The 13,187-nt window shown below is 31.8% G+C and overlaps 1 long non-coding RNA gene across 1 annotated transcript in view; it reads left to right on the forward strand.

The window, feature by feature from the left end:
- LOC141500186 (uncharacterized) overlaps positions 1 to 12,939 on the forward strand; it is a 127,405-nt gene extending 114,466 nt beyond the window's left edge. Inside the window, exon 3 of the long non-coding RNA XR_012471883.1 lies at positions 11,977 to 12,939. This is a non-coding gene — a long non-coding RNA (uncharacterized LOC141500186). The remainder of the gene's footprint in view (positions 1 to 11,976) is intronic.
- Positions 12,940 to 13,187: the final 248 nt, after the last annotated feature.

The following is a 13,187-nucleotide window of genomic DNA, read 5'->3' on the forward strand; positions in this document are numbered from 1 at the left end:
AATTAAAATGAAATAAAATTGAAGATAGTGAGCTTTCATATGCATCTAAATCCTTCTCTGGATATGGATTTTTTCCCATCACATCTTTCATAATTGTCTTTTATTGCTCAAAGGAACAAGTTCATCATAGTTGATCATCACTCAGTGTTGCTGTTAGTATTTACAATGTTGTTCTGGTTTCCTCACTTCACTCAGCATCAGTTCATGCAAAACCTTTCAGGCTATTCTGAAGTCCCATCCCTCATAGTTTTTTTTTTTAATAGAACAATAATGTTATCACATTCATATGCCACAATTTGTGCAGTCATTCTTTAACAGATGGGTATCCCCTCAATTTTTAATTCTTTGCTACTATGAAAAGTGCTGCTATAAAGGTTTTTGTAGTTGTGGATTTTTTGCACTTTTTGTGATTTCTTTGGAATACAGACCTAGGAATGGCATTGCTGGATCAAGGAGTAAGCATAGTTTTATTGCTCTTAGGGCATAATTCCAAATTGTTCTCCAGAAAGATTGGCTCAGTCAACAATTTCACCAAGAAATGCATTAGTTTTCCAGTTTTCCCATATCCTCTCCAATACTGATTATTGCCTTTTCAGTAATATTGGCTAATACGCTAGGTGTGAGGTGGTACCTCAGAGTTATTTTAATTTACATTTCTCTAATTAGTAATGATTTAGAGCATTTTTCATTTGACTGTAGATAGTTTTGTCCCCTTAATTTGAGGATTGCCTTGTCATATCCTTTGGCTATTTAACAATTGAAGAATAACTTGTATTCATATAAATCGGATGAACTTCTCTATATAGTTTAGAAATGAGTCTTTTGACAGAAACACCTGCTGTAAAAATTGTTTTCTAACTTATTGCCTTCTTTTTAATCTTTGTTTCATTGAGTTTATTTGTGTAAAATTTTTTCAATGTAATATATTCAAAATTATCCATTTTGCTCTTTATAATATTCTTTATTTTTTCTTTGGTCAAAAACTGTTCCCCTTTCCATAGATCTGACAGGCAAACTATTCCTTGTGTTCTTTTTTTAATAAAGATTTTATTTATTTCAGTTTTACGATTTTTCTCCTAATCTTACTTCCCTCATCCCACCCCCCACAGAAGGCAATTTGCCAGCCTTTACATTGCTTCTATGGTAACACATTGATCCAAATTGAATGTGATGACAGAGAAATCATATCCTTAAGGAAGAAACATAAAATATAAGAGATAGCAAGATAATACAATAAGATATCAGTTTTTTTCTATATTAAAGGTAATAGGTCTTGGTCTTTGTTCAAACTCCACAGTTCTTTCTCTGGATACAGACGGTATTCTCCATCACAGATAGCTGCAAATTGTCCTTGATTGATGCACTGATGGAATGAGCAAGTCCATCAAGGTTGATCATTACCCCCATGTTGTTGTAAGGGTGTCCAATGTTTTTCTGGTTCTTCTCATCTCACTCAGCATCAGTTCATGCAATTTCCTCTAGGTTTCCCCGAATTCCCATCCCTTATGGTTTCTAATAGAACAATAGTGTTCCATGATATACATACACACAGTTTGCTAAGCCATTCCCCATTTGAAGGACATTTACTTGATAGCCAATTTGGATATTTTTGTACAAGTGATGTTTTTACCCCCCCCCCCCCTTTTTTTTTTATCATCTCTTCAGGGCATAGACCCAGTAGTGGTATTGCTGGATGAAAGGTTATGCACATTTTTGTTGCCCTTTGGGCATAGTTGCAAATTGCTTTCCAGAAAGGTTGGATGAGTTCACAGCTTCACCAACAGTGTATTAGTGTCCCAAATTTCCCACAACCCTTCCAACAATGATTATTGTCCTTTCTGGTCATATTGACCAATCTGAGAAATTCCTTGTTTTCTTAATTAGCTTATGATATCAACTTTCATTTCCAAATCTTGTTTAGAGTATGATATATTGATCTCTGCCTGATTTCTCCCTTTCTATCTTGCACTTTTCCCAGCAGTTTTAATCAGAGTGAGCTCTTATCCCAGTTACTAGAATCTTTGGGTTTGTAAAATAGCACATTATTATAGTCATTTACTATTGTTTTTTTTTTGCACCTAATCTATTCCACTACTCTACCACTCTATTTCAAAGTCAATACCAAATACTTTGTTGACTAATGTTTTATAACATAATTTTATATCTGGTATGGCTAGACTGCATTCTTTTACATTTTTTCCCTTAATTCACCTGATATTCTTGATCTTTTGATCTTCCATATGAATTTACTATTTTTTCTAGCTCAATAAAGTAATTTTAAGTTTAATTGATATATCATTGAATATGTAATATAATTTAGATATAAATGCCATTTTTATTATATTAGTTTGGCCTACCTCATGAGCAATATTTGGCCAATTATTTAAATCTGATTTTGTTTGTGTGAAAAATTTTTTATAGTTGTTTTCATATAGTTTCTGAGTTTGCCTTGGCAAGTAGACTCCCTTTTATGTTGTCTACAGTTGCTTTAAATGGAATTTCTCTTTCTATGTCTTGCTGCTGTGTATTGTTGGCAATATATAGAAATACTGATGATCTATGTGAGTTTATTATATAGCCTGTGACTTTGCTAAAGCTGCTAACTGCTTCCAGTAGTTTTTGGATGATTTTCTATGGCTTTCTAGACATACCATCATGGCATCTGCAAAGTCTGAGTTTTGTTTATTCATTATCCATTCCGATTCCTTCAATTTATTTTTCTTCTCATTGCTAAAGCTCACATTTCTAATAAAAAATTGAATAATAATGGTGATAATTGGCATCCTTGTTTCACCCCTAGTCTTATTGGGAATGCATAAAAAACAAATAATATGTTTTAGGGAAAGTTCTTTTTATTCCTATGCTCTTTAGTGTTTTTAATAGGCATTGTATTTCATCAAAAGCTTTTTCAACATCTATTGAGATAATCATATAATTTCTAGTTTGAAATGGTTTGTGATTCTCATAGCTTTTCTAATATTGAACCAATACTGAATTCCTGGTAAATCCTACTTGATCATATTGCATTTCCTAGTGATAATGTGCTGTAATGTCTTTGTTAAAAGCTTATTTAAAACTTTTGCATCAATATTTATTAAGGAAATTGGTCAATAATTTTCTTTCTCTGTTTTAACTCTTCCGGTTTAGGCATCACTACAATATTTGGGTCATAGAAAGAATTTTGGCCGAATTTAAAAAAATAGTTTATGCAGAATTGGAAGTAATTGTCCTTTGAATAATTGTTAGAAATCACTAGTGAATCCATCTGACAGTGGGCATTTTTTCATTAGGGAATTCATTGATGACTTGTTCAATTTTGTTTTCTGAGATGAGGTTATTTAAGTCTCCTCTTCTTTTCACCTGGGCAGTTTATATTTTTGCAAATATTTGTCTGTTACATCTAGATTATCAAATATATTGGCACAGTTGAGAAAAATAGATCTGAATTATTTCCACCTTCATGATGGTGAATTCACCCAGTTAATTTGGTTTCGTTCTTTCTTTTTTTTTAAAATCAGATTAACCAAAAGCTTATCTGTTTTATTTACTTTTTCATTAGATCAACTCTTAGTTTGATTTATTAGTTCACTAGTTTTCTTACTTGCGATTTTATTAATTTCTGCTTTGATTTTTCAGAATTTCCAATTTGGTATTCAGTTGGGGATTTTAATTTGGTTTTTTCCTAGCTTTTTTAGTTCCATGCTCAATTCATTGATCCTCTTTCTCTATTTTATTTATGTAAGCATTTAGAGATAAAAAGTTTCCCCTAATAACCTATTTGACTGCATCCCACAAGTTTCAGTAGGTTGTCACCTTATTGTCATTTTCTCAGATGAAATGACTAAATATTTCAATGATTTGTTGTTTGATCCACTAATTCTTTTTTATTTAAATTTTATTTATTTATTTTCATCCATTGTACATGCATATTTCCAAGTTACAAAATTTTCCTCCACCCTCCCTTCCCACCCCTCTCTCCTCAGTACGGAATAGTTAGGTTACCATGCATTCTTTAAAATTAGATAATATAGTTTCCAATTAACTTTAACTCTTTCTATCCATGGTCCCTTATTACACATGATTTTTATTGCATCATGATATGAAATGGATGTATTTAATATTTCTGCCTTTCTGCATTTTATTATATTTTTATGCACTAAAAGATGATCAATTTTTGTGCAGGTACCATGAATCACTGAAAAATGTTATATTCCTTTCTATCCCCATTTTTTCCAGAGATATATCATTTCTACTTTTTCTATCATTCTATTCACTTTCTTAAGTCCCTTCTTGTTTATTTTGTGGTTAGATTTATTTAACTCACAGTGAGGGAGGCTGAGATCCCTCACCAGTAAAGTTTAGCTTTCTATTACTTCCTATAACTCATTTAACATCTTCTCCAACACACTGAATGCTCTACCACTGGATACATATATATTCAGTATTGAAATTCCCTCATTGTCTATGGCACTTTTTAGAAGATGTAATTTTCTTCCTTATTCCTTTTGATGAGATCGATTTTTCCAAATGCTTTGTCTGAGATAAGGATTGTTCTTCTAGTTTTTTTTTTCACCTCTGGTTAAGTATACTATATTTTACTCTAGTCTTTTACCTTTACCCTGCTTCAAATGTCTTTCTTTTAAACAACATATTGTAGGGTTCTGATTTTTAATCTACTCTGCTCTCTGCTTCTATTTTTTGGGAAAGTTCATCCCATTCACATTCACTGTTTTAATTACCAAACCTTCATTAACCTACATGCTATCTCCACTCCATTTATACATTTTCCCCACTTTCATCCTATGCTGCCTCACCCGTGCTTTGCTTCTGAATGCCACCTCCCTAAATATTCCTCCCTTTCATGAGTCACCCTCATTTTTCTTCTTCCTTTTTCTTTTCCCCTTCTTTCTTTTCTTCCTTTTATCAGTCACTCCAAATCTCCCCCCTTTCCTCCTAATACCTGAAAGTTAAGATAAATTTCTAAACTCAACTGAATAAATGTGTTATTTTCTCTTTGAGCTAAATCTGATGTTAGTAACAGTCAACCGGTTGTCCCTCTCTCCCTTCTTTTCCTCTACATAATAGGTCCTTTGTGCCTCTTCATGAGATGTAATGTATCCCATTCTGCCTCCCCCTTACTCTAATTTCATTGAAATCCTACCTTTTAATATCGTAGTTTTAAAAAATCATTCCACCAAAATCAACTTATGTCCAAACCTTCAGCTTAATTATACTACCTCTAAAAGTGTTAAAATTCTCCAGAATTTTGTGAATCTTCCTTCAATGTAGGGATGTAACCAGTTTAATCTTCTTGAATAGCAGTGTTTTTCTTTTCCCCTGTTTACTTTTTCATGTATCACTTGAGTCTCTTGTTTGAAGATCAAATTTACTGTTCAGCTCTGATGTTTTCACCAGGAAAGTTTGAAGTTGCCAACTTCAATAAATGTCCATGTTTTCTCCTAAAAGAACATACTTGGTTTTATCAGTAGTTAATTCTTGGTTGCAATCCAAGCACTCTTACTCTCCAGAATATCATATTCCAGGCAGATAGATCCTTTAATATTGATGCAATCAAGTCCTGTGTAATCATAACTGTGACTTATTAGTATTTAAATTTATTCTTGGAGTGTCATGAAGTCATTAGCTTCTATTAGTCCCTTTTTCTTCTTAAAGGAGTTGTTTTCTTTACTTTCTTTACTTAGTATTTTCATCTCCTTTTCCATTTGCTCAATTCTATTTTTTTATTATTTTTTATTTAACATTTATTCTCATTTTGTTCAAATAATGTTTTTTACATTAATAAAATATTCTTGTTTAAGAGTAAATGAAATACCCCCCTCCCTCCATAAATATAGACTTGCTTGAGCGATAAAGTAAAGGGGAGAGAAAAAAATTAAAATTAAAAAAATAAAAGTAATAATTGTAGGTATGTCCAGGTGATGCAATGGATGGAGCACCAGCCTTGGAGCCATGAGCACCTGAGCCCACATCTGGCCCCGTACACCCAACTATCACCCAGCCCTGTGCCATGCAAGCCACCCAAACCCCACTGCCCTGCAAAAACTGAAAAAAAAGAAGAAAAAGACCCAAAATAAAATAAAATAGTAATAATAGTAGGGGTGGCTGGGAGGCAGACAGAGTATTGGTCCTTGAGCCAGGAGCACCCGGGTCCAAATCTGGCCTCAGACACCCAATGATCACCCTGCTATGCGGCGCCAGGCAGGCCATCCAGCCTGATTTGCCTTGCACCTCCCCCAAATAATAATAATAATAATAAAATGTGTTTGAGTCTTTGTTCCAACACTAACAACTCTGTCGTGGGTGGATCACATTCTTTATGATAAGTCCATGGCAAAAGTTACTTCCATATCAATTCTATTCTTAAAGGAGCTGTTATCCTTTTTCATTTGCCCATTTGTATTTTTCAAGTAATTATTTTCTTTTTCCATTTGTCCATTTTTTTTGTTTTTGCAAGGCGATGGGTTTAAGTGATTTGTCCAAGGTCACACAGATAGGTAGTTATTAACTATCTGACCAGAGTTGAACTCAGCTCCTCCTAACTCCAGGTCTGGTGCTCTATCCACTAGGCAAACTAGTTGTACAGCTCATTGTATTTTTAAAGAAATTGTTTTCTTCTATAACTTTTTGTTGCAAGAAATTTTCTCTTGCATTTCAATTGTATTTGATTTTTAAAATTCTTTGTGAGTTCTTCCAATTGACTGGAGATCAATTCATATTCTACTCCTGAAGTTTCACATGCAGTACTCTTTCTGTTCATCAATTGGGGAATGGCTAAATAAGTTATGGTACATTAATACTATGGAATACTATTTTTCTATAAGAAATCATAAATTGTTGGATTTTAGGGAATCATGGAATGACTTACAGGATCTGATACTGAGTGAAGGGAGCACCACATTGTGTACGTTATGAGCAACAAAATTGTGAGTCAATCAACTATGATGGATGCTACTCCTCTCAGCAGTTTAGAGAACAAGGACTATCCTGGAAGACCTGTGATTGATAATGCCATTCCCCACACAGAAAGAATATAAGAAACAAAAGAGAAAAACTCAGTATCTGAATATATATTGTTCATTTTTTAAAAGATTTTTTTCTTCCTTTATAGTGGGTTTTTTTCCTTTTCTGTAACCCTAATTTCTCTTACATAAAATATGTTAAATATGTTAAACAGAAATGCACAAGTACAACTTTTACTAAACTGTTCTGCATCAAGAGGAGGGAGAAAAATGTGTGACTTAAAATTTTGCAAACGGTTAAATCTTGAAAAGCTAACTAAGCATATATGCTAGGTGGATAGAGTTCCAAGCCAGAATTCAGAAAACCTCATCTTCCTGAGTTCAAATCTGGCCTTAGACTCTGACAAGCTGATTGATCCTAGGCAATTCTCTTAACATTATTTACTTTAGTTTTCTCATCTGTAAAAGGAGGTGGGGAATAAAATGGCAAACTACTCCAGAATCTTTGCCAAGTAAAGCCTAAATGGGGCCAAAAAGATTTAGAAATGATTGACAACACTTTGATAACAAACAGCATATTGTTTGTTACAATTGCATTGTTTTATAGTAAGCAATGATCTAGAAGAAATTTTCAAAATTGTAAAGTCAGGGGTATATAGATGGGGGGATTTTAATGTCATTTTACAGAAGAATTCTCTGAAAATTTTAAATATATTTACAGCTTTACTATATACACACCAAAAAAATGAAAAGAATAACACTCTAGTGAACTAATTTTATGATTCAAACATAATCCTAAAATTGAAGCTGGGCAAAGATTTATAAAGAATGAGAACTATAGACCAATAGCACTAATGCATATTGATTCAAATATTAAATTAAATTCTGGCAAGAATATTACAACAATTTATTCAAGAGACATTCATCATAACTGAGTTGGTCTGTACCAGAAATTCATGATGAATCATATTAAAATCCAAAGCTCCTTCCCCCCCAAAACTCTAACACTTCATTATACATATGGCCCTTGACAAAGAACTACACTCATTTTTACTTAAAAAAATCTTCCTGTTATGCCGATCAAAGACATAAAAAGATATATTTAATATGGTAAAATCTATCATTGTAAAATAAAAACATCATTAAATAAAATAGGAATTAACTAGAAGCTTTTCCAATAAGTATAGGAATAAAATAATGATGTTGCCCAAAAAAGGGATAACTAAATTAAAGTAGAAAAAATGCCATCCTTATTTTCTGAGGGCATGCTAATTTAGAAAAACAAAGAGAATAAAGAACCTAAATGACATAACTAATAACTATAGAAATATAACAAATTACAAAATCAGCAAAGAAGTGATCAACAACTATTTGAAAATAAAGGATACAATGCATAACATGTAAACATATAATGATAAAATTTTCTTTCAACAAGTAACAACTTAAAATGGAGATGTTTTCAGTGCTCATAGTTTGCATTACATCAATATAAGGAAATAATAAGAAAACTGAGAAAAATTCAAGAATTTTACAATTTATCAACCTATGAAAAAGATACTTTACAGAGGCATCCACGATAAAATCAACCAATGTAGAATTAAGAAAAATATATTGGAATAGTGGATGAATAACCCTCCTTGACTCCAAACTGTTTAGTGATCATTAAAAAGATTTAGTAATGGCTAAAAAAGTAAAGTAGATTAAAGGAAGAGTCTATTCAAGAATAAAAAAGAATGATTGATTTTATTAATGCAGTATATGATAAATTACAAAACAAGTTATCTAGGAAAGGGCTCATTGCATTACAAGATGAAGTTTCCTGAATTGTTACAAAAAGTATCCAAGAAAAAAACCTTAGAGAGTATTATGGTAGAAATTAGGTTTCTGATTTTTTTGCATTAAAATGAGTATATTATTTGAATATTAAAGATAATTAAATCAATGACAAAAGTAACAGCAACAATGAATAGAAAAGAATCATATCAGCTACAACCATGACTAATAGGTGAATTTTTAAATAAAAAAGAAATACAGTCAAGTACTAAGTTACAAAATTGATATTGTTGATCCTATAAATGAAAAAAAAAACTTTTGCATGGAAAAATGGTAAACTAAGCAAAAAGAGAATATAGTCAAGTGGGGAAAAGAGCTTCATATGCAGTATTTTTGAAAAGTTTTTAAACTCAGAAATCTATAGAAAATTAGCAAAAACATAGAAAACTGAGATGTGAACAAACTGTTCCCAAAAGTAAAATGAGAAATTATTAACAAGTATAGTTAAGAATGCTCCATATTATACACCAAGATAGTATAGTGGATAGAACACTGAACTTTGAATCAGGAAAACTTATATTCAGTCTAGCCCTAGACATTAACTAGCTGTATGAGAGTAGGTAAGTCAGCTAATTGCTACTTTAATTTTTTTATCTGTAAAATAGGAAAAAAATATAGCACCTATTCTGAATGGTTACTGTATCAATTGTAACAAAATTTGTACAACACTTTGTAGATTCTAAACATTTATTTTGATACTTGCTATTATCATCAAATGCAAGTCAAATCAACTCGATGGTTTCATTTCATATCCACAAATTGGTGAAGACAAAAGATGGAAACAGTATTGCAAATTTTGTAGAAGAATGAACTCAATAATGAGGTAGATAGGTTTGTAGTTTCATGAATTGATACAACCATTCTGGAAAGTAGTTTGGAAGTGAGTGAAGAAAATGTCTAAACTATCTAAACTTTTGTTCCTGAGTTTCCATTGTTAGGCAATTAATGTAAGCCATCAGTAACAAAAATTAAATCTTCTTGTCCCCAAATATCTATAGCAGCTTGTTTTTGTTAGTCTGTTTTCCAGGCTCTATGTTCTTCCAGGCCATTTCTATAGAAAGAAAGCCAAAAAAACGTCCCTGATTCCCAAGGAGCTCACACAACAATAAGGGAGAAAACATGCAAACAGCTATGTACAAACTAGGATAAATTGGGAACAAAATAAAGAAAAGGCATAGTGGTAATTAAGGAGATCAGGAAAACCTTATGTAGAAGGTGATATTTTAAGTAAAATGTGAAGGAGACCAAGCAATGCAGCAGATGGATATGAAGAGAAAGAGAATTCCAGCCAAGTTATTGGATACATGAGTACAGGTAAAGGTATGAGATGCTTGGAAATGAGAGGGCAAGATGTGAAGAACTTTTCTATCGAAAGAGAGAAATTTGTATTTGATCCTCCTATAAGACAATAATGCAAAATACTGATCTATTCTACAAAATACTAAACCCTTCTTTGATCATGATTCAGAAACAATTTAATGCAAAAGTATCTGGTAAGCACATACCTATATGTTGCAGGGCTTTTGCATTATGTAATATCATAAGAAAAAGACACATAAAATATTTTTCACCTTACATAGAAAAATCTAACTCCTGACATAATTGAGGAGATATACAAAGAAAGTTCATAATGACACAGAAAAGAATCTTTTATGAACAGAAATGCAAGAGGAAAACTAAAAAGAAGAGATGGGACTATTTCAAAATTACCCTTACCTAGAAGGAAGATCAGTTTATATAAAAGAAGACAAGTTTCCTCAAGAGATTAGGAATGTTCCACAGATAGCTAAACAAGTGACAGCATGTAATTAATTTTTTACTGAATATTTTGAGATTAAGATAATAAGCATCAAACAAGAATGAAAATGGTGTAAATAAGGGAGATTAATGAGTAAATTTGGTGCAGTTTATGAAAGAAGTGGACAATTTTAGTAATTTAACTATATATATATGTCTATTAGGTTCAGGAATCATACTAAGTTCTTGAGTTTTAACATATTTATAGGAAACATATATAGGTTTGAACATATATGGGAACATATATAGGTTTTCACATATATAAGAAACAAATCCAAGGAAGTTATAAGGAAGAAAGTCCAAAAGCTGAGTAAATCAGAAAAGATCTTCAGTAGAAAATATGGAAGTGAGGATGGAATATTTTAGATGAGGAGTGACAGAAAAAAAGATCAGAAATGAATAAGATAATGTTTATATTGTACTACAGTAAGAAAGCAAGTTTTGCTTGACCACAGATTACATGAAGGGAAGTAATGTGGATAATAAATTGGAAAGGTAGGTTGCCATTAGGGTGTAAAATACTTTAAATGTTAAGCAGATGAGTCCACATTTTATCCTGGTGGGTGTTGCAATCGCTGAAGTTTATTGGGCAGGAGATTGACATAGTCAGATGTGAACTTTAGGTAAATCTCTTTGGTAGCTGTGAGGAAGGTTTGGAGTGAGAAGGCTAGAGGTATGCAGTTAGGAAACTTTTGAAATACTTTAGGAGAAGTGTGATTATAAACTGAACTTAGAATCATAAGCATCAATTCCAATAAATTTAAAAATTGATTGTGATATTTTTGTCTTCTGACCAGAAAAATGTATAACACTGATAACATTGTCAAAGTTATGTTCCCAGTTTTGCATATAAGTGTGGAAAAGGTCACAACAAATTGCTATATGTATGTGTTGAACACTTTTATTTCATTTTGAAAAATACAAACCTAACAAATATAACATATATCTAAATATCTCTTTACCCTTGAGCCATGGAAGTCCATTCAAAAATAGTTTGGGAGGGCGGCTAGGTGGTGTAGTGGATAAAGCACTGGCCCTGGAGTCAGGAGTACCTGGGTTCAAATCCGTTCTCAGACAATTAATAATTACCTAGCTGTGCGGCCTTGGGCAAGCCACTTAACCCCGTTTGCCTTGCAAAAAAAAAAACAAAAAAAAACAAAAAATAAAACAAAAATAGTTTGGAAAGACATCAGTGTTTACTGGTAAAGCAAAATATTTGAGATTTTTCTAGATAATATTTGTGATTTTAAAAAAAGAGAATGAATATATCTTGCAACATTAGCAAGATAAGGCTAAATATGGGCTCATGGGAATAAAATATGAAAATTTACTTAATTTTAATCTAACCTTTTTTTTTCCAATGCAGATTACTAATCAAAATGAAGTCCTTCAGAACATATCCCTTAAGGACAAATCACCTGAAATGGATCAGATGGAGAACCCAGAATAAGGTTTCCAGATCCATCAGAGTTATGTTGTTATCTAAATTTCTTTTATATGGCATGAAAAGCTACTAACTCCTTCTCCCAGAGTCAGATATTGCCAGTTCCACTAGAATGCAAAGTTTTATATAGAGAGAATAACTAAGCCCAGGGAAAGAAGAATTATATTTCTCTTAAAAACATTTTCTTGTAAGGAAATATCATTCATAGGAAAACCCAGTGCTTTGTCAAGTATGATCAAATAAATTCAGGTATTATTAAATTACTTGATTGAAGAAGTAGAAAAAATTATTTGTCAAGATAGAACTGCCAAATATCTCTTGACTGGCACACAATTTAAATATTTCTTGCAAGAATGACTACACATTTTAATTTTTATGTAATGTATATGGCACCACATAGATAAAGATGATGAGTGTAATATTTGTTGATGGAAAGTTGGCACAAGTTGCTTAATTTTTTTTCAACATTGTATTTTTCAACATGTCAAGGTAGAAATAGAATAATATAAACTAGTTTTTGTAGTTTAACTCAGAAATTATTGTGGTTTAAGAAATGAAGGAAACAGCTGTTAAACCCTCTAAAGTGACCACCAAAATGCTACTCAAATGTTTGTTGGCTGCTATGTTGTTGGAAATATTGTCATTGTTTAAAATAGCAGAGTAAAGTCTCTGCTTTTCAGTACTTTGTCATTAAGAGATTATAATTTTCAGATGGATAACATATATATATATAAACATACATAATTTCATCTAAATTATGTTCTGTGCCTTTCATTATATAATATTTAGTATACAATTCCCAGGAAAGTGCTTCTCCATTATAGTCTTATTTTGATCCATTGCTATAATGTATTTGGGTATAATAAATTTGGATTGTGCGTGTATGTATGTATGTGTGTTATCTATATGTAAATAAAGTGATTAAGAATAATTTTGTTTTTTAGGGAACTTTTTCCTTTGCAAATGAGATTTTTTCATTATGTTCTCATTGATAAATGATGTAGTTAAGATTTTGGATTTTACATTTGTTTAGTAGTTGTTTATATCCTAGGACATGACTCCATTTTGTTAAAATCCCATGGGAGTAAAATAAAATCTTCTCCAAGATTTTAATTGATTAGTTTTCATAGTTG

The sequence above is a fragment of the Macrotis lagotis genome, chromosome X (genome assembly GCF_037893015.1).
Source record: "Macrotis lagotis isolate mMagLag1 chromosome X, bilby.v1.9.chrom.fasta, whole genome shotgun sequence".
Lineage (NCBI taxonomy): Eukaryota > Metazoa > Chordata > Mammalia > Peramelemorphia > Peramelidae > Macrotis > Macrotis lagotis.